At 52.1% G+C, this 21,725-nt stretch overlaps 1 protein-coding gene across 8 annotated transcripts in view; it reads left to right on the top strand.

Annotated features, from left to right (window-relative positions):
- HDAC7 (histone deacetylase 7) overlaps positions 1–21,725 on the top strand; it is a 91,543-nt gene that overhangs the window by 45,639 nt on the left and 24,179 nt on the right. Inside the window, exon 1 of one of the 8 annotated variants that reach the window (XM_055696476.1) lies at positions 13,035–13,252. The exons of the other annotated variants lie outside the window; for them this stretch is intronic. The gene's annotated coding sequence lies outside the window, so the exon portion shown is untranslated. Of the gene's footprint in view, positions 1–13,034; positions 13,253–21,725 lie in introns of those variants that run through there. 8 annotated transcript variants of the gene reach the window in all.

Raw genomic sequence — 21,725 nt, 5'->3', positions numbered from 1 at the left:
AAAAGTCGAAGTATGAAAACATTATTTTTTGGTTTTGGCTGAGCCTCATGGATTGTTGGGATCGAGCCATCTTGGCTGCTTGGCGGGATAGCAGAGCCACCCCTCTGGATGCTGGATGGGGCTCTGCCCACCTTACAGCTGGTGGAGGAAGTCTGGTGCTGACGTGTCGGGGGGCAGGCGGTGGCCTGGGGTGCAGGAGGGGGCTGCCTCGGAGCTGCTGCTGCACCAGCAGCGCTTGGACCATCCTTACAGCCCAGGATCAGCTAGCAACACTCTTGCAAAAAGTGTTGTGCCCATCAGCAAAGTCTGTTGGCTGGAGGATGGTGCTGTGGCCGCAAGCCCTTGCAGTTCATAAATAACTGGGGGGGCTGGAGAGCAGGGCCCATGTCTTGTAGAGGAGCTGTCATGCCAGCCCCTGTGCAAACGCAGTACCTTGCTTGTGTTTTCTGGCTTTTAAGCTGGCTTTTCTTTTGTGTGCACTTCCATGGCAGAGGCCTGTATGCAGCTGGGGTTTCTGTGTGCTGCCCTCATTTGCTTGCTGCTCTGACATCCCGTGTTGGGACAGTGGCTGGTTGTCACATGCCTGCAGGCAGCCCTGCCTGCCTGGAGCTGGGTCAGGAGCTTTGTTGAACCGTGTAGTGGGTCTGTCATCCTGTTGCAGCCTGGCTGATTGATTCTGCTGTCGGTTCATAGGGAATAGGTGGATATGAGACTGGAGATACTCATGTTTAATAGGGCACTGGTCTGGGAAAGGAGCGCTCGGAGCAGCTCTGTGCTAGATGCTTTTTGTGCATTTTGATGTCTGTTTAATATACAGTGGAGCAGGAGCCTAAAAGGATGGAGAGCCCAGTCTAACTAGGTGTCCTGGCGTGCTCCTGGGAGTGCAGATCTTGCTGCCTGAAACATCCGACATCTCACCTCTGTGGTATAGGCAGCTGCAAGAGCAGGTGACTGCAAACTCAATGGTGTTGTGTATTGCATTGCTGAAAGATCCCTGGCTCTGGCCCTGGCCCAGCAGAGGCCACTTATTTCTCTGAACAGCGCAGCAGCTTGTGGCCTGCTTGGTTCTGATTGTGTCTGTGCAGTGTTTTGAATGCAAGCAGTGATAGACCAGGCAATTCCTAAGCCCCTGTGCATCCCTGCCCCCTGACTTGTTTCTGCTTCCGATGCTCACATCTCCAGCTCCCCAGGCTTTCCCCAGTGTACCCATCTTCTTCTTTACCCAGAATAGCCCTTGCAAAACTTGGTTTCCCGGCTGGCCAACAAAAATAACATAAAATGGATATCTGCTTTCCTCCTTCATAAGCTACCCTTAGAAGCTTTCTTCCTTCATAAGCTTCTAAGCACCCTTAGAGATGGTGCATAGGTCCAGCTACCTCAGCAAGTGAGACTTGGGACCCACAGGAGCTCAGCAGGAGCCTGGGCTCCTGCTGTCTGGCTAGGGCTGTAGGGACAGAGCTGAGGAGCCTCTGGTATGGGAGGTAAGAAACTGTGATGGGGAGGGGAGGCGGAGTGCTAAAGGAGTGGCAGTGGCAAGGGGGGCAAGGGGATGTCCAACCTCTGCCTCTCAATGAAGAGGCAGGTGATGTGGTGTTTGCTCTGACACAGCCATCTTGCTCATAGCGTGATCTGATGTGACACATAATCGGGGGACGCTTGTGCTTTTTCAAACCTCTTTAACGCAACCAAATTTATAACCAAACTTTGCTTCAGAAGAGATTGGGAGCCATGGTCTCAGTTATCCATTTGCAGCTGGAGACAACAAGGGTGCCTGTGTCTCAAAAGGGCAAGCCTGAAGCTGGACTCTGCCAGCTGGTCAGAAATGGTGGTGGGAATGGACTGGCCCTTTTGAGTCTCTTCTTCCTTGCTTGCTGCACAGGCATGGCTTGCAGGGGCTCAGGCAGCAGGCTGTGGGCAGTCTGGCATTGCTACTAGTGGAACTTGGCTTCAAAGCCTGTATCTGCTTGGTCTGGGTCAAGCAGAAGAGCAGCAGGTCTGTGATGCTACACTGGACGCTCATCTGCTCCCAGTGGCTCTTGGTGTCCATTCCCTGCCTCTACAAAAGAACCCACCCACCCCCCACCCCCCTCCAAGGAGCAACTTCCATCACTGCTTGCAGGACCTGACTCTTCTGAAAGACTGCAGTGTCTGGATGGAGATAAGAGTAGAGTTTAAGGCCAAAAATTAGGAGAATTTCCTGCTGCTGGAGATGAAGCCTGGATAATGCTGATTTAGGGCTTTGACTCCCATTTGCAGCCTCCCCAGGCTCCCAGGGGAAGCTGACCTGATTCCCAGCTTGTCATGGCAGCACAATTCCCAAGTACATGGAGCCGCCTGACATGCTGCATCCTTCTGTGGTAGGACAGACCCTGGCAGTCGAGACACCCCTTCTGCGTGGCCAGGCTCAGTGGTGAGACGCTGCTATGCAAGATGTAAACTCCATACTAAAGTTTAGATTACAGCCCTGTGAAAAACATCAGCTCCCCTAAATGGAGCCCAGATGGTGGCGGAAGCTGTGCAACTCATGGAAGCCCAGGGCCAGGAATTGCAGGAACCGTGTGAGCAAAGGGACCCGGGATGTGGGGGAGGAAGAGTAAGGGAGGTAGGGTTACAGCTCATGTAGGCTGCAAGGCAGGCAGTTACTGGTCATTGCTGTCTGCTCCAAGGGTCAATTCCTAAACCAGGCTGGTTAATCCACCTAACCCCCTTAAAAATAAGTTTAAACTACAAATGTCTCCCGAGATGCATCACTGTAAATGCAGCATTTCCAAAGCTGAGGTTTCCCACAGCTTGTGACAGCTGAACTTGCAGGCGTAAGAGGCCAGGGGCTCATGGGCAAATAGAGGAGGCCGGGTAGATCTGAGGCAATGAATACACAAGCTGTGTTCACTCAGGAGCTCTGCCAGAAGAGGAGTTTCCCAGCTTCTGTGTTTTGGCAGGTTCAGAGCTGCTGAGCCCAGGGAGAGGGTCGAGTGTGCGTGGAGAGCCCGGAGACAAAGCCTTGTCTTGAGTAAGATGAGCCCCAACGTGCGCCCCAGCAGCCAGGCAGTTGCATGGGTGAGTGCAAGCTACAGGGAGGCTGACCATGACTCAGTATCCTGGTGTTGTGAAAAAAGCAAACGTCCCGGGGCACTGCCGGGAGCTCTGTCTGGGAGGCTCAGAGCCATCCTTTCCCCTGCTGTGCTGCAGGAACCTCCACCGCAGCTTGTTCTGGGTGTTTTGGTAAGACATGGAGTGACTGAGAAGTGCCCAGGGGGGGACCACAGAGCACATCTGGTAGGGCTGGACCCTGTGAAGCCAAGCAGTGCCAATGTGTGCACAGGAGACTGAGACGAAAGTCTCCAAATAATGCTGTGGTGATGTGAGAACAAGTTATTCCCTTCCCAGGACAGGTGATGGCCTTGGACTGCAGCAGGCAGGCCTCCTCTGTGGGCCAGGAGCGGTCCAGTGGTGAGAATGTGCTGGGAGGTTTCTCTGGAGGGTTTGGCCGTGTTAGATGACTGTTAGGAATGACTGAGGTAATTTTCCCCTCTGTGATCCAGAGAGATGGGGTGAGGTGGTAAGAGGTGAGGTGTTTACATAGAAACTGGGGCTCTTCCTGAGGTGGTTCTGTCAAGAGTAGTTGTGGGAAGACTCCAAACGTATCCAGATGGGTTCAGCACTTCTCCATTAGGACCCCATAATCCCTCCATTCTCCCTGCTCTGCCCTTCCCACATCTCCCTCCCTTCTCATAAGAGCTGCTGTATTTTTCAGTGCCACTGGCTTGGGTGGTGAAAAAGGGACTGGCGCTGAGCTAGGCAGGGAGCAGGAGGGATGGAGAGGAGCAGAAGCACTCCTGTGGGCCTCAGCACTGCTGCACACAGCCAAGGAGCCGAGGCCAGCATGGGTACCAAGCCGCAGGGCCTGCAGGTAAGCTCACCCATGTGGCGTTTGCCTCGGAGGAAGGCCCACATCCCTTGAGATAACAGTGTGTGCAGCAGCAACACACCCCTTGCCTTGGAGATAAGTTTGTGTGCAGACACAGCCCGGAGATAAATAGCCAGGAAGGCAAACATCCAAGACATACACCTGTATGGACATGGAGCACCTGCAAACACCTGCTGCGTGGCTGTGCCCATCCTCCTTGGATGGCACAGCTGAGCCAGGCGGGTGTTCGGCACTCACCGGACCAGCACTAGACTGGGTTTTGTGCTAGAAAATCCCATTTAGGGCTGTGTGGTGCCCCAAAATCTGGGGATGCTCAGGGAGAGAAAACAGGTGGAGTTTGGTGTCATCTGTGGGTTGGGTTGGCTGCAGCTTTCAAAGATGCTCAGAGCGTCTTTCTGCTCAGATTCCAGAGTGCTGTTAGATCCCAGGATTTTGCATGCCTGGAGGATGCTGTCATCTTTAGACTATGAATTCAGTTTTTCAGTAGGTCTCAGGTAGCCTCCATGTGCAACACAGAGCCTTAAAAAGTTCCTTTAAATTGTGGGAAGGGGTTTTGTTAAAACTCCTCATGTCTTGGAGAAGTTGTGAAATTGTCACAAATGAAGCTCTTGCTGGTGTGGCCTCACCGCAGTGGGCATGCTTTGTGGGGGATTTCAACATGCATTTTGGGGGACAGACCCTGCTTTCTGACCTCTGTAAAGGAAGCTGAACTAGTCATCTGGGCTCCACTTCAGTTTGGGGAGAGCAGATCGATGCAGTTAGAGCTGCCGCTCACTTCTTGCAAAGGGCATGCATCAGGTTTAACTCCATGAGGTTTAGATGTCTGCAGTGCTGGCATTTACATCTGAGCCTGAACCACACGTTGCCACACTCTGGGCAGGTGGAAGATCTGCTGGGGCAGACAAACTGCACTGTGTTAGGAGGTCCACAATGGGATTATTGCTGGTGTCTTGCAGCCAGCTCAGACATCTGCACTGAAATGTCAGGTCTGGCAGATGAATCACAGCTGTAGCTGGTGGATTTGGATCTTACCCTGAAGTCAGACTCCAGAGTCTTAATTTTCAGGACTGTCTGGGAAATAGTTAGGGCACTGTCACATGTATCCCGGATGAGACAAGACGCTGGAGAGTTCTGGTGACCGTCAGCCCTGTGTGTGCGCAATCTGCAGACACCTCCCAGCATATCCTGCAGAGGCTATTTCTGAGTCTGTCAATGGAAGTTTAGAAGCAAAACAACTACTGAGACCATGGAGAAACTATGGTTTGGTGCAAATTGTGCTGGTTTAGGAGCAGGGAAACAAACAGGCCAACAGCTGTTATGATGCGTGACTTGTGAAACACAACAGTGCAAGTGTGCAACTGCAGTTTACAGGACAACCTGAAGGACAAGCTCGCAGGTGTTGCTACCTCTCTGTTCACCTCCAATATGGGTAGGAGTACTGCATAAGCAGACTGAGAGATGCTAAACAGTTGCAGGTAAAGGCACTGCAGAAAGAGGCCCCTGATGTCCCCAGCCTGCCATTCTAATTGTAGGGGCTCTTGAGATATGCTTTGGCACTTCAGTCACACCATGTGGTTACTCTGATTAAAATAAATACCAATAGTAGGTTGTAACTGAGCAGGGGGTGGTGGTTCTGTGTCTCATCTGTCACCAAGAAGGCTTGCTGCAGTGCAGCCTTAATTCTGGGGCAAGCAGCAACGTGAGGAACCCTGTACTGACAAGTAGGAGCCTTGCAGGGAGCTGGGGAGCTAGTCATCAGCTTTGTGCTGCTTCATATCCTTGTTTGCAAGTACTGCAGGTGAATGTTAGCCTTCTTCCTTGGGAAGATAAACTTTAGACTCTGAAGACTAGGAGCACTGTGCTTGTGGTCTGTAGCTGTGAAGTGCTTCTGATGTGAATGCAACCAAGCAGTAAAGATGTGCCTGCAGCTTGTGTCTTCTGGGCACCCTATGTGTGTGGGACTGTGTGTACTTCTTTGTGGTTCTGGTAGTGTATGGGTTTCTTTGTCATGGATCAACAGCAACCATTCCTGAGCTGTCAGGAGAGAGACGATGCTGGGCCTGCTCAGGCAATGCCATGGTGGCTGTGCTTGAGTCCTTGAAAATAACTGGACAGGGCTGAAGGCTCTGCTGAGTCTGTGCTGCTTGAGTGATGCCAAGAAGCACCAAGTAGGAGTAAGGAGATATCATCATCTGTGTACTCATGACTCTTTGAGTGGTCTTAGTGCTGTGGTGAGCACTGTCTACTTCAGAAAGGGCAGTGACTCAACAGAAAAGATTCCAAACTACAAAAATGTCGGATCTATCTTGCAGGGAGAGATGATGAAGCTCAGGCTGGTCAAGGCTTTAGCTCCTTTGGCTGATGGGCAAAAACCAATGATGTGTTGGAGGCAGAGGTTAGCTTGTGGTTTCTGTGTTGGCCCCATCCATTTTATGTGAACAATCCTAGCAATGCAACATCTGATCTCCTCTTGTGTCAGATCACAGCAGAAGGGGGTCCCTGGAGAAATGTCTGGAGTCAGCTCCTTCCCTAGCCAAAGATCTTCAAGTCTCATTTGTGGTTCCTGTCAGTTTTATTGGCTGCCTTTTTTGTTTGTGTTTTGAGGTGTGGATTTGTAACAGTAATGATGACAAACCCTTGAAAGATCTGTCAAGATAAAGGAACCGGGAGGATTTTTGGTTTGTTTGTTTGTTTGTTTTTCCTTGCTGTCAGGTTTGGATGTCTAGTTGGGTCCAGCTTAATCGTGAGTAACTGTGCTGGTTGTGTGGAGGTTCACAGTCTCTTCTGCAGGAGCCCAGACTGGATGATAGCCTGTGACGGCGATGGGAACAAGTGATAGCGCTTGGCTGTTTCCCTGCTGGAGAGGTTGGGGTGCTGGCACAGAGAAGCAGTTTCACCATGCAGACGTGTCTGGGACAATGTGCCAAGTGAAGAAGGTGGAGGGTGTGTCTGAAGAGAAGCCTGGGAGGGGTGCAGGGTGTAGGATGGGGTGCTGGCACATCTGGAGGTGGGACAGAGAAACTTGCAGAAGGATTTGTGGGCTAGGCCTGGTTTGAGCCTGGGTGTGTGCTCTATCTGCACAAATCTACATGTCCTCCCTTCTGCCATCTTCAGCCTTGGTGGGGGACACCTCCCAGCAGTGCTGTCTGCTGAAAGAGATTGTTGCAAAACCCCACAGCTTTCCCCCCTGTCTGTGTGGCTTCGTGTTCTTCTCACAGCAGCTCTTGTGCATTTGTGACCCCGGGAATGAGTGATGAGACTTTGCCAGAGCCCACCCACCTACCGACCAGTCTGATACCAGCAACCCAGTTCAGAAGAGAGGTTCCTGATTACATGCTGCTGGTTGCTTTTCTGATGTACTTAGCATTAGCATAACAGATTTCCCAGCTGGAGAGATAGGGATACCCTAAATAAAGATCTCACAGCAGGCACTGGGATGAGCAAAGTTCCCTACATGGCATCTCATTACAAAACCTGGTGGTTTTATTTTGTCAGAATATCTAAACTGATGGCAGAAGGGCTATGACTTAACTTGACTTTGAGGCAAGAGTTTGGTCGCGGGTGAATGGCTTCCAGCAGATTTGTGTTTTAGGAAGCCATTTGAGCCGTTGTCTGCAAGAATCTCAACTGAAGAGTGTGCTGCAATTGCCGTGGCTGGACAGTGGCTGATGTGGGAAGAAGCAGACCTGGGTGAGAGCAGCAAGCAGCCCCACACAGTGTGTACTGTCATGAGCAGGGGTCAGTGGTGTCTTGGTGAGAGGTGGTGCTGCAGCTCCCCCAGGTCTAGGAATTCTTATTTCACTGAATAAGAAAGGAGTTAGGAACTTTATGCCAGGGAATAAAAATCATAACCCAAAGGTCTGGCTGACAGTTGTGGCTTTAATGCAGAAAAAGAGCTCTATGAGGCAAAGACTAAGAAGGGAATTGGATTTGGGGCTGGGATTGGTGGATTTAAGGCTGGAGCGGGGCAGGGGGGATTGCAGGAAGCATTTGTGTGGCTCAGGGCTGTCTGTGCCGCTGGCTGCACCTGCTCCTGGGTCAGGCTTCAGCTCTGGCAGGGCTTTGCTTAAAGGGGAGGCCAAACAGCTGGGAGAGGAGGTAAAGCTGGCAGAAATCAGGCCCGCGGGAGCTGATTTATCTGGGAAGATTAAAATACTTTTTATCTAGCTGAAATCATGGCCTTCATCTAGGCTGTGCAAGGCAGGGACTGTGCTCGCTTGCTGTTAGCTCCAGATCCCTGCCACTCACTGTAGGAGAGTCTCCTGCTGCACCTCTGCCAAATCAAGAATTTTCCCAGGCATTGCTCCATGTCTGTCTGCAGCGGAGACAGGGACCAGTTATAGCAGCCACAGCACCTCCAGAGCCAGTTCCTCCTTTTGGGTGCTTGCTGACCCACATGTGCAGGCCCGCTGGAGCTGAGCAAGCTGGCTGCTGAATCTGTCCCTGGGTTCCCAGCTTGCTGCTTCCCCCCCCGCCCCCCCCCCCCCGCCCCTAGTAGCAGCCACATGCCCTTTTCACAGCCCACACAGTTTTTCTTGGGTTTCAAGAGCCCTGGCAGCAGGCTATCAGAGCAGACTCCCCTGCCAGAGCTCTGTGGGTGGATAGACCAGCTTTTCTCCTTTCCTTATCACCTTAAGCTTCAGAAGTGGGGAAGCCGTTGCACAGCTGCTGAGCAATGGAAGAGCTTTTTGGTTTTGGCAGCAAGGGAGAACATCCAGAGTGGTGGTGGCTGCAGAGGGACTGCCTAAGAGAGCACGGGAGGTTGGCAGGAAACAGGGCTGAGCAAAGAAATGGCAAACTGATGTTGAAACTCCTGGAAGGGGGAGAGTTATTGCTGAGGGAGGGGGCGGATAGTATGGAAGCATGGGAATGGCTTGCCGCTAGATGGAGCTGATGGTCTTACGGGGATTTATCTCCAGTCTGGCAAGTTCAGTCCGGGACCTTCACTGTGGGAACAGGTCCTGTCTCCTGGACTTGATTTTGGGGGAGCTGAGTTGAGCTGGCCATCAGTGTCTTTTCCAGTGCTGCTGAGGCACGTGCAATGTGGTGATCCAGGCTGTTGGACACAGAGCAGAAGAGTCACATCCAGGTATTGTGGGCACAGAAATAGAATCCTTGAGCTCTCGAAGCCTATGTCCTTCAGCAGAAGCAGAGTTTGGGGCTCTTCAGGGTGAGAGTTTCCATGTGTGAGTATGGAAGATGCAAGAGTTATGCAGTAAAGGGACATATTTTCCAGCCTTGATGGAGGGAGCAGCAGAGTTGGTCCTCCTGGGGCTTTGGGTAGGGGCAATGGCCTTTTGGGAAACTACCTGTGCAAGAGTTGGAAACATCCTTGTGATGTGCATGGAGTTGCAGCAGGACCTTGTGGAGGAGCTGCCCGCTGACCCCTAGAGCCATGGTGCTGGCTTTGCTTACTGTATTGCCATCCCTGGGGAGCTGATGACTTGCAGCAGGGGGCCCCCCATGTCCCCTCCTGTTCTCCTTCCTCCTGCTGTCGGCAGAGGAGGCTGCAGACCCCACGGGGAACAGCACAGTCCTGCAAAAGGAGATCGACATAGGAAAACCTTGGGCTGTCCTTCTCTGGTGCCAGGTGGGAGCATAAGGAATCCCTGCAGCAGCAGCCCCCCAGTGATGCAAGCGCCAGCGCAGCAGCTGCATCAGGGTGAGATGCAGCACTCTTCTCACCACCCACACACCAGGGGAGGGGTGAGCTACAGCAACAAAAATGCGCCCTTCCACTTGGGTGACTGCTCCCAGTCAGAGATGAAAACATTTGTTCCTGAAATTGGAGTCATTCCTGGGATTGCAACACCCAGGCTGTGTTTCCAATTAATCTGCTGAAGTCGTCATGCATTTCCAAGTTCACTGGCTCAGCAGAGAGAAATCTGGGATTGCCTTTGCACTGAAATGCCAGCTGAGATGTGCACGGTATTAAATGAGGAGAGAACGGCCCTGGCAAGCTGGCCCACCAGCACCTGGCACAGGATTGTGAAGGGGCGCCGGGCAGCTCCGGTATGGTGAGGGGGGCACGGCAGAGGGCAGAGCAGCCTCCCCCTGGGAATGAAAACGCTTGAAATAGTTGTTGAATTACTGTTGGGTTTTTCCTGGTTTCCTTCTGTTTCTGGGTGTGTGTTTTGTTTTGGGGAGAATGGGAGGGGGGTGAAGTGAGTTATGCTTGGTCTGTTCACTGCATCTGCAGGAGTGTATTTACAGCCTCACTGCCTCAGTGGTGATGACTGGGAGACGTTTGCCCTGTGTTGGGGATGGCAGTGTGACCTTTCAAGCCCAGCCTCCTCCCAGGCCCTCCTGCAGGGTGCTCCTGTCTGCAGCAAAGTGGGTGCAGGTTGGAAGCTGGAGGCGGTTTTGTTTGGGAGTTGAGCGATCACTTAAGCCATCCTGGGGTGCTTAAGTGGATCTGGGTGCTGGCAGGGCGAGGGGCGAGTGCTGCGGCTGTGGCTCCTGTCTGCCAAATCTGGAGCGCAGCAGCATGCTAAGTGGGGTTGGTGTTGGATGGTAGGTCCTGGTGGTGCATCTCCATGTTACACAGCTCTCTAGGGAGCTGCTGGAAGGACAGAAATCCCCTTGCCAATGTTTTTTTGTCTCCTACGGCTGCTTTTGCAGAAGGCAGGGTTCCCGCCTAGAGCTGGAAGTGACCCAACACATTCCTCTCATCTCCCGTGTGATTTTCTGAGAAATGAAATTGGATCTAGAGCCTGATCCCAGCTGGGTGGGAGTGGTCCAGTGCGTTGGCACAAACACTCATGGAAAGGCCGAGCTTGTGTAGAAATCTTCCAAGAATGAGGTTCAGGCTGAGGCCCCCCTCCCTCCAGAGTCAGCAGGGATGACCGATGGGAGTGTGGAAGGGGGGACAGCAGATCTCCTGCCACAGAGGTCGCTGGTGGCTTTTCCCTTTGGCGGGAAGCATGCAGACTGCTTTTGCAAAAGGGGTGTGCAAACTGCTTTTACCTGTTGGGAACTAGAGCAGGGATGGAGTGGACGGCTGCCTCCAGTTCCCTGCTCTGTTGTGCATCCCCAGACTCTCCCTCCCTGTGCCACAGGGATCGAGTTTCCTGCTTTCCTGGTGCAAGGCTTAATTTAGAGCTGGAAAGTGTTAAGTGAGGATGGTGACAAGACCACTCCCAAACTGAATCATGCTTTTGTTCCCATGTGCAAGGGCAGCACCGGGGAAGTCTGTTCTTCTGTTCTTCGGTGGGAGCATCGTGCAAGCCTGTTGCACCCTTCTCATGGGCCAGCACAGGCTGGTGGCCCGTGGCAGATGCGTAAAAGCCTGGAAAAAAAACCACCAGGGAAGCGAGGGGGGGAGGGGGAAGGCAAGTTTACTACTGGTGGTTAGTGCTGCAGTGCGTCAATTTAACAAATACTCCTAAGGATGTTATGCTGACTTCCCAAGTTACTTGCTCCAGAAATAGAGCTTTCCTATGTGTCCCTCTTAGAGTAAGTCTCTGTTGCATAGATTTTTAGCAGCAAGGATGTATTCTTCCTATATAGGCTTGCAGGACAATAATACTGATGCTTTCTATTTTTAACACATCAGCAGGGCAAAAATGCATTTGGGAATCTTCAGGGAGCAGAGTAGCTCTGTAGTGCTGCCTGCCTGCCTGGGCTCTGGGAGCGATGCCAGCAGCTTGGTGAGCAGCACAGGCTTTCAGAGTGCCTGGCCCCACTTTTCAGCAGGTAAAGGGAGGCCAGTCTGCACAGGGCTTGCTCCAGTGGGCTCTGCTGAGGCCATCACCTGGGATCACAGGGTTGGGCAGTGGTGGTGAGGAGCAGGGATGTGTGGCATCATCCATCCTTCTCATCCTCCTGTTTCCCTGCTGTGGCCCTTCGAGGCTGCTGATGTGGTGGGGAGTGCTGAAGGGTTTGTGGGTCTTGCTGTGTTACTGACTGTGATACTTCTTTGTGTGGTGCCAGTCCTGAAAACCCAGCTCAGGTCCTAAAAGCATCTCAAGCCTTTTATATATAGATTTACTTACTTATTTTATAACAGTTTCTGTCACCACTTTCATTGTGAAAAAGGACTGCAAGTGATAACCTGTAATGCCCTCCAGGACGGGAAGTGAATAACCAAACTAGTACCAACCTGAGTCACAATTCCGAGTTTGGGGACCAGTTCATAAGTTTGAGTGGTTCTGCCCTGTCCAGGTGCTTCTGCCACCCTCATCTGCTCAGGTTGCCGTCAGCAGCTGTCCTCTGGCAGGACAGGCTCCTGTTGGCCCTTGCAGGATTTTCCGGCTGCTGGTGTGTGTGCTGGAGGAGCCTGAACACATGCACCTCCCATTTGAAGGAGAAAATAGGAATTTAGGGTGGAACTTGCTCCCTGGGGGCTTTGTTTTGCACTCCAGGCTGGGTCCAGAGAAAGTGTCTTCTGTTGTCTTCCCCACCCCCACCCCCCTGCAGTGGAAAATCCCACCAGTCTTAGGAGTGGATTTTATCATGGTGTTTACGCCTTTTGCAAAAACTCTGATTTCCAGCCCCTCTGTGGGTTCATGCATAGGGATCACTGTGTTCCACGGAAGCTGGTGGCTACCAGTGGATTTCGGACTGAATCAGAGACCTGCCATTGTGCCCTGGGGGTCCTGGGTCAAGGTGGAGTCTGTGCCTATGGCCACCCCTCCTGGATGGGGCAGCAGGTTGGCATTTTTGGCATTGGTCCTTTGGGGAAAAGAGGCAATTCTGGTTTTGCTGCCCCGGGTGTACAGCTGCACGGAGCTTGGCCCCTCGCTGGGACAATGGCAGGAAGCTGGGAGCTGTACGCACCTCCTTGCTGCTGGCCAGGCACCGCATCCTCTCAAGCCGAGGCTGCCTTTGTTGCTGCTCCTCCCTTGCTATTTCCATCACATTGTCCCGAGGAGAGGAAGGATGTTTCCAGCCTTCTTCCCTTTTGCCTCAAAGGGATGTGGGGTGGGTGGGGAGGGGAGAGTATTTTTCTCTCTGGCAGTTGTGCAATAGGCACAATTACTGCTATTTGAAGCACTGACCCACTCCGCCCAGGTCAGGGGGGTGATGCATCTTGGCCTGAGACATCCCTGATGTCTCCCCTCCTCTGCACAGTCTTGGCAGTGGGGATGCATCTGGTCCCATGGCCTTGCTGGCAGCCAGTGGGCCCAGGTACATCCTCCAGTGCAAGCCCGGGACTCTGAGCTCCATCAGAGGAGATGCTTCTGCAACATGGCTTTTAGTGGACACACAGACGTGGCTGGACTCATGGTGCTCAGCAATGCCAGGGGAGATGCTGCTGCCTCCACATCCCTTATTCCTGCAGTGGGGTGAGACTGCTGTGAGGTTGATGGCGCCCAGTGTAAGGTATTTTGGGAAGGGAAGGTGGGATCCTAATGTTATAAACACTCTGAGCGCTGTGTCATCATGCGGACGGACGTGTGCCTGGAGGTGTTGTGGTGGGGCTGCAGGGCATGGGAGGATAATCCCAAGCCCCTTGGCAGGCATGGTTTGAGGTGCCTCTGAAAGCATTAGAAGAGGTGTGCAGTGGGAAAGGGGAATGGGCAAAGTTACTGCTTGCTTTGTAATGGATAAATATGGCCATGAAAGGGGGCTTTGGCTTTTTTGGGTGTGTTCTTAGTTCTTTATCTTGTGGACTGGCCTCTGATGATGGCAAAGAAACACTGCAAAGTCCTTCCTGTGTTTTTGCACAGCTCCAACTGCTGTGGCTGTGCAAAGTCAAAGCTCCTCACTGCACCTGAGGAGGCTGGGCTCCCATATGCCTGGAAGTGAAAGCAGAATTAATTAAGACGGGAAATGATCATAATTTGCTCTGGTTAAATCCCTTTAACACCAGTAAACCCAAAAAACTTAAGCAAAGATCTTGGGCAGAGCATGGCCACGCCTCTCCCATCATTCAGAGGTGGAGAAATCACCCATGACACATCTCTGAGACTTTGTGTGAGAGAGTTTTACCAGTTTTATGGGGTTGATTGTTGCTTCCTGGTAGCAGCCAAACTGGGAAAAGCCCATCTCTCACTGAACTGGATCCCAGCTGAGAACAGTGCAAATTCAAATAGCACGTATGCTGGCATTGAGTCTGTCCTGGGACAGCCCCAGAACTTAGCAGCAGTGCTGATTTTTCCATAGGAGAGCAGAAAACTTTAAGGATCCCTTTTGGCTGTTTTTTTCCTCTTTGCTTGTCCCAAAGTAGATCAGGACACAGTGTGGCTGTTTTGTCCTCCTCAAACAGCATCCACCCTGTGTGGTACCCCTCACATGCCGTTCTCAGGGGCACCCTCCATTACCCCACTTTGGAGCCGCCGAACATTTCTGACAAAACCCAGGGCTGACAACAGCCTGCATAACCTGCCAGGAATACCAGGAGCTCTTGGACTTCACTGCTGACAGGAGGTGTCTGGCAGTGTTGGGGCAATGGAGCAATTACTCGTTGGCCATCGAAGCCAGCTCTTTGCATTAGTGAAAATCTGAATGATCTTCAGGCTTGTTAAAGTAGTATTTGCCCCTGGGACGTCGGGGTAATGACCTCACCTGCATGTCCTCAGCAGTTGAAGCCTTCCTTATGTTTTGGCCACACGTATCCTGTTGCTTGTGTTGGCATTGGCCACCCAGTGGTGAGGTGTGAGAGGGAGGAGAAGTTGCATGGAAGGAGATGCACAATTCAGTTGTCTCCTTCCCGCCTCCATGGTTTTGTGATTGTAGGGAGGCTATGAGCATGGAGAACGCAGCAGAATATCAATTCTTCTGTAAACCAGCTTAGAAATGGTGCTGGAGGAGCTGATGCAATAAAATACCGCTTTAGGTTTGCGGCAGAATGTTTTTCCCCATTTTTTTTAAATATGAGCAAGCTGGGGTGTAAGCTTTATTATGGTCTCTTACTGCACACTGCCGTTTGCAAAGCAGAGAGGCTCTTGTGTTCATCTCCAGCAGCTGCCACAGCAGGAGTTGGACGGGGCATACGTGGGAGCAGGAGGAGGGCTGGCATCAGGGACCAACTGATCTCTCTGGTCCGCTGGGGCTTTTGCTTCCCCAACAAAGACCTCGGCATTTCCACCTGCTGCTGCATGGGGCCTGGGTGCCAGCTACCTGCCCAAGCCCATGCAAAGCCTCCCTCTTTATTTTGTCTAAAAGCAGTATCCCCCAAAGGGGTGGGGGGGGAGGAATACCCGCTGTGGCTTAATTGCATTTAATGAGTCTGATAGGGATGGCTGCCAGCAAGCGGAGGGCTATGCCAAGGTTCCTAACTTGCCCGTGAGAACTGCAAGGGTGTGGTGCGTGGCCGCGCCTGTCTGCAACTACTGGGAGAGAAGATCTGAGAGCTCCTGCCAGCCTTGGCCGTGGTAGTTGTGGTGCTCGCCCGATGCCATCAGCCCAGCCCGTGTTGCAGGGCTTAGCTCTATGGGCTCATTGACCGCCAAGGACTCGGAGGAACACAATGACATCTGTAGGTGGGTGTGCCAAGTGGGTGGGAAATAACCCTTGCAGGCATTACAGGGGTCTTATGAAGATAGATTGATATTAAATGCACCTTGAGCATCCTTTCATCTGGAGCTGGGTCCAGTTCAGTTCTGCAGTGTGTGCCCAGACGGGGACCATTGTTTGTTTGATTGTCAAGTGAGTTTTAGGGTCCTCGGTGGGTATGTGATTTTGCTGAGTTCACGCTAGGTCTGATCTTGAGAGGCGCTGAGGGCCCAAATCCCAATATGTGCACTGATTCTTCAGTCTCTGAGGTTAATGCTGCTGTGCTGCGCTCACCAGGGGTTGGTTGGTTTATTTATTTTCCTTTCCCTCCCCTATGCTTGAGCAGCTCATCAGCAGGATTAACCCTGCTTTCTGGGTTAAAACACCCTGCGCAGTGTTGCTACATGAGCACAGAGCACACACGCCCCACCACACCCCTCGGTCCCGACAGGCACTTTGACTGCCTCAGGGCACCCGTGTTCTGCAGCTGTCAGCTGGGAGCCAGCCTGCATCCTTCTGCAAGGTTCGCCCTGCCGACTGCTGTTTTCTCCTGCATTTCCCCAGGCAGGCTATGGCTGCCTGTATTTCACCAGGTCCTCATTGCATTTCTTCCCCCCCAGCTCTCATGGAGACCCAAGCCTGATGACTTGGCCATGCTGTTTCTTGTAGCCTGGGTGGCATTCCCTGGCTTCAGCATTGTGGATCTCTTCCCAGCATCTCCCTCAGCTGCTTATATGCACCAGTGCTAACCCAGATTTACCCCCCAGGGTGGCTGTCACTGGTATCCTCATGGTGTGGCAGAAGAGGGCTTGTTAGATCCAGGCACATTTCAGCCACCTCTGCATTAAGGATTGATGCATGCACCTTGCCCAGCTGCAGAGATGCCAACTTTGAGCCAAAGGCTTGGCTTTCCTGGCTTCGTCGCGAGCACCCAGATATGGGAGGCAGTGCCAGACAGCCACACAGTGAAGGACACCAGAAGTGTATTGTGCAGGAAACTGAAAATGTTGGAGCTACCTTCCTCTGCCATAAATAGTGCTCATCCTGAAACCAAGTCTCCGCTGTGCGTGCTGGTGATCTACAGCACTGGCTGGAGGGGACGCTGAGATGGAGTGCGTAGTGGTCAGGGACTGCCATGTGCTGTCCCCTGGCGTCTTTGGGTCTCCCCAGTTTTGAAAGTCTCCTTGCTCAAATGCCTGATGGTCAGCACTGGTGCAAGCTTTGGAGTGAACTCCAATTGTGCCCTTGCTGATGGTGGTTGAGCAGTCTGTAGATCCACACACTGAATTTTGTTTGTGCCTCTTTGTGTGGGATATGTCTTATTCCTATAGAGCTGGGACTGCTGGTGTTTCTCCCAGCTTCTTGTTCTCTGCGTTGTATTGGGCCTGAGGGTTTTTTGGTTTTTTGATTTTCTAAATTTTCTTTTCATGACTGAATCTGCCTTCCAGCCCAGCCTTGGGCCTTGGCCAGCATTTGCCAAAGGGATTTCCTTCTCTGCAGCACGCAGAGGCTCCAATTAATGGGCAGGTCCTCTTGAGTAGTCACTTACTGAGAGTGGGTATTGTGGGAGTCCAGGTTTTTTGTCTCAGCACTTCCAGATCAAGCAAGACACTGCTTTGGAGCCCTGAGCTCTTCCCTGGGGACTTATGAGTCAAGCTGGGCTTTTGCTGTTTTGCACGCAGCAGTTAAAAAAAATAAATATGTAGGCTGAGCTGTAGCACTGGTGACAGCAGCCCCTGTGCAGTGGTGACCCTTCGCAGGTGGTGCAAGGCAAAGCAGGTTGTAGGTTTGAGCCAAGTGGGTGGAGGCATTGCTCTGTGCTGTGCCTGCAAGTTGCTCCATGCCTCGGTGGATGCTCCCAACAGTGGTTTTGTGCGTGCAGGGGGTGAGAGCAGCAAGAACCCCTCTGCAGCGGCCCCTGGACAGGCTGCAGGCAGCCGCGTGGTGCAGGGCAGAGATGCTGACAAGCCCATTGGCGTGCTGTCCAAACCGGTTGGGAACATGCTCCTCCGCTTATGCAAACAGCTGGTAATTGAGGAGAGGTTCATACAATCGTTTGATCTCTCCTCTGCTTCCCTTGGCACAGAGGCCGCATCCTCTCATGCCGATGTAATCAAACGAGGCATCCTGTGCCAAGAGGGTGCTTGCTTGCTTCCTGGGAGCGTTTGGCTGTGTCTGTGGGGCTGCCAGGCGGCTGTGCCTCTGTTGGCAACTGCCTGTTCAGAGAACAGAGACCCAGAGGAGGTTATCTTGCGAGGACCAGTGCCAAACCCTCTCTCCAAAGAAGATCTCTGTTGGCTGTAGGCAGGGAGATGGTGCTGAGGCTCTAGACTGGACTGTGGCCTCTTGCCAGAAGCCTGGCCGAGTGAGAAGGTGGGGCTGTTAGAAGACACCGGCCTCTTCCAGTTCAGGCAGAGCAGGGGTACTTGCTTGCCTGGAGATGCTGCCTATCATCTACATTTGTCTTTGCCTGTGGGCCTTGGCAATATTTAAGATTTCAGGAGCACACCGCAAACCCTCACGCCTTCTCTGGCAGCTCCTGTAGCTGTGTCCGCAAGGAGGGGACATGGGTAGTGGGAAAGCATAGCAGTCCTCCATGAGGCAGGAGGAGCAGTGGAGCTTAGCATCAGCTGTGGAGAAGGGCTTCAGGGGAGGACCAGGAGGAACAGCACTGCCTCCCCATAGCACAACTCAGGATAGAGTGATGTGTGCGGCTACACCAACCTGCTGCTGGTGGTACTCAGTCAGGGAGTAGCCAGCAGGCCGCTGGGCTCTGCGACCAGGTGGGGATGGTTGGAGGGGAAGGAGTCTAATGGGATGGGCTGCACCATGGGGAATGTTTCCCTTCTGGGAGGGGAGGACTTTTCCTGAAGCTCAGGAGTTTCCAAGAGCAGAAGCTGCCTACGCTGTTCTGGGGAGCGAGAGGCACCACCAGGCAACCTTGGCTTTCCTTCAACAGAGCCCTTTGGTCATGAATTTCCCTCTGTTTCGGAGGAAATGGCAGTTATTGCGAGGTTTCCTTGGGGATACCTTGCACTCCTCCACACAGCATCCTCCCCTGCGGGGTGTTGTGCTGCTGTTTGGAATGGGGTTTTCAACCGGTGGGGGTGGGAGGATGCAACTGCTGGCAGGAAATGACTGCCAGAGGTGTCCAGCTGTGCCAGAGCTGTGGTGGGGTTCGAGCCTACTTGCTGTCCCTCTGGTCCCATGTCCTGGCTGTGGTTGCATGAGATGAGCTCTCCAGTCCCAGCTTGCACCTTGTGCTGCCCACACTCAAACCATGTGCCACAGGGACCTGATCTTGCAAAGAAACTGATAAAAATGCTGTTTGTTTACTTACTTACTTTAGACATGCACAAGCAGACATATACCTGCCTGTATAGGCATGGGTAATGGTGCCATATATCATGGCACGACCAAAGAACAGCTGGCAGAGTTTGGAATGCCTTACAGTGGGATTGCAGGCAGCTATTTGTGAAACCACAGCTGCTATATTGCCTGCCTGTGATGTGATTCAATCCTGCCTGTGCCCAGCTCTTTCTGTGGCTTAGTACCTGTATGTCTCTGACCAAATGATCCCAAATTTAGACTCGAAATCTTTTGTCAGGTTTTGCTGTGCACATTTTGCCTCTGCATGTTCATGGTTGGGGTGCTTTGAAGGCTTTAAAAACTTATCACTGGGAGAGAGGCAGCATCCAGGGAACTCGGCCCCTGGCACATTTGCAAGTTGCTCCGGTTCCTCTGGGAGCTGTATGTGAGCATAAGGCACATTATTTGGTGCTTTAAGTCCTCCCTGCAGTGATGTTTGGGTCTGGTATTAAGGTTTGGGGCTTTGGCATAATTTAGCATGATGCAGGGTTACCTTGCGATCCTCTTGACCAGCTTTGCCCTGCAGGCAGAACACTTTCAAGGCCAATCTTAACATGCAGATTTGAGAGCACATGGAAAACCTGTCTTGAAACAGGCATCTAAATGCACTGGTGTGGATCTGCTCACCCCACCAACTGCATCATGGGGCAGCCCAGGGCCCTCACGTAGATCTGGGCCAGTGAGGAGGGGGTTCATTGTTCAGGGAGAGCATCGGCACCCACATTTCTATTGCGGATGCATCCGGACCACTTCCATGAATGTTTTATCCAGTCCTGAAAGGTTCACTATACCTCTGCCTTTGGCAGTGGAGTCCTGCCTTTTGCTCTGTATGGATGCTGTGGGAATGTATAGCTTGATCCCATGTCTGATAAGTTTGGATGGGAGCACTGATTTTGGGGTGTGGGTTGAAACACAGAGCATTAAAAGTAGCAGCAGATCCAGGTATGAAGCTTTTTGCTCTGTGTCCCTGTAGTGCAAGCTGGCCTCAGTGCACCCTGAGATCTTTGGGTCCTGGAGTCATGAGTTTCAAAACATTACTTAGGCACGTTTTTGGGGAGAAAATTCCATGAAGGGCTGTTAAATGTCTGACTCAAAGGTCATGAGCCACAAATAATCAGGGGAAGTATCTTGCCCTGACCCACTTCCTGAGGCCTGATGTGAATCTCATTTATAGGCTTGAACAGAGTATTTTCTGATTTATGTGCTTGAGATACCTAAATAATGTGCTTTGCTCACAGGTGTATGTGCGTAATCTGAGTGGTTTCAGGTGTGTTGCTTTTAATCCTGGTTCATTACTTTAGTTGCAGGAAGGGTTTTGTGATGCATGGTTGACTTTGCCAAACTTTAATCATCGTCTGTTTCAAATTTTTTTCTGAAACTTTCTGCCGAAGAAAGGTTGCAAGAATCAGAAAAATATGGCTTTACCCTTGTGGAAAAACTCTTGGGGGGGCTTTTCATAGAGAAGTATCAGCCTTTCCTTGATGTCTGGTAGGGAGGAGAGGGATCCACCCACATCTGGCCAATTCATAAAGCCCTTGAAACTCCCAGTTAACATACTCCATAAAGAGTTATCAGAATTTGGCAACTGCCTGCTCCAAACATTACATCTTCCCTGAGCATCATCTGTTCTCTGATGGCTCATATGGGATGCTGCATACAGCCTCTCTGCTCGGGGACAGCTGTGGCGGTGCAGGGCCTTCCCCAGAGCTGCGTGGTGGCTCCCCTGTGCTCCCCCGGCAGCTGCCTGGCAAGTCGAGGAAGGAGGAAAATGCCCCAAACGCTCAGATTCCACAGGGCCCTGCAAGGAAGCCCCCCAGGGACACGCAAGCGGATGGAGGTAGGGGAAGCAAAGGGGCTCTTTGCTTGGGGTTCCCACTGTCCCCCAAGAGCTGTGAGCCCCAACAGTAGTGCCTGTGTCCCCATTTCAGGTGTAGCTGGGCATAGATACCAGGGTGATGCTGGGTTTGTCATTTTTGCTTGTCTTTTGGGGGAGCATAGTGTTTGGTCCCATAATTAAACCCAGCATCTTGGTGTATACACCCCAGGGGCCAGGGCGAGGTTATGCGAAGTACCCCGACTCTGGGATTTCCTATTTCTTGAGTTCTGGTTTTGTGATCTTCATGTTATTTCAACATAGTCCTTTTTGTGTGGTTTCTTATTTAAGTGTTTTTAATTTGAACAAATTCCCTCCAGCTAATTTTTGTTACTTGTGCATAACTCTGGAGGAGACCTTTTCCTTTAATAAAAGAGGAATGTTTTTAATCACGCGCATTCTTCAACCCAGCTGAACTCTGAACCTTTCACAGATAATCAACATAAGATGGGAAACGGTTTTTGGAAGAACCCTGCCTTTAACTGCTGCTCAAACTTGAGACAAAGCTTTTCGCTGTGTGTGATCGCCTCATGGGTGGCACTGGCATGCAGCACGGTAACCCAGCAGCCTGCCTTCATGGCAGTCAGGGCTGAAGGCAGGGATGCACAAAAAGGCGTAGTTCGGATGCGACTGGCATGCTCCTTAATAATCTGCCCCCCTGGTTTGTTTGCTGCTTGTTTTATTTCCCTCTTACATTTGCTGACAGCTGATCTTGCCTCTAGAAAAATCAGGAAATGCCAAAGCAAAGATTTCTGTACTCCTTTTATTTTTTTGGGGGGAGGGGGGGCGGGGTGGTGGTGGTGGTGGTGAGTGTGAGTGTGGGGCTGGCTGGCTGAGATGAGCAGCAGCATGACCAGCGGTTTCCCCCTTTGGGGAGTGAGCAACACAAGCACCAGAGTACCACTGTCAGCCTAGGAAACTCTCTGGCACCAGATTTCACCCTGGCCAAAAGCTCAGCAGTAGTCCGAGAGGTGCTTGACTGTTTGCAAAGTGGGGAGCCTGTCGCTGTCTGCATGCTTGCTCCATGTCTCTCCCGGCTTTGCTGGTGAGTGCGTGGGCTCTTGGAGCACTTTGCCTGTTTTCCCTGTGCTGTACCATGCCGGCAGCCTGGAAGAT

The sequence above is a fragment of the Falco cherrug genome, chromosome 19 (assembly GCF_023634085.1).
Source record: "Falco cherrug isolate bFalChe1 chromosome 19, bFalChe1.pri, whole genome shotgun sequence".
NCBI classification, from domain to species: Eukaryota; Metazoa; Chordata; class Aves; order Falconiformes; family Falconidae; genus Falco; species Falco cherrug.
The sequence above is the reverse complement of the archived record's forward strand: the minus strand, read 5'-3'. Positions and strand labels throughout refer to the sequence as shown.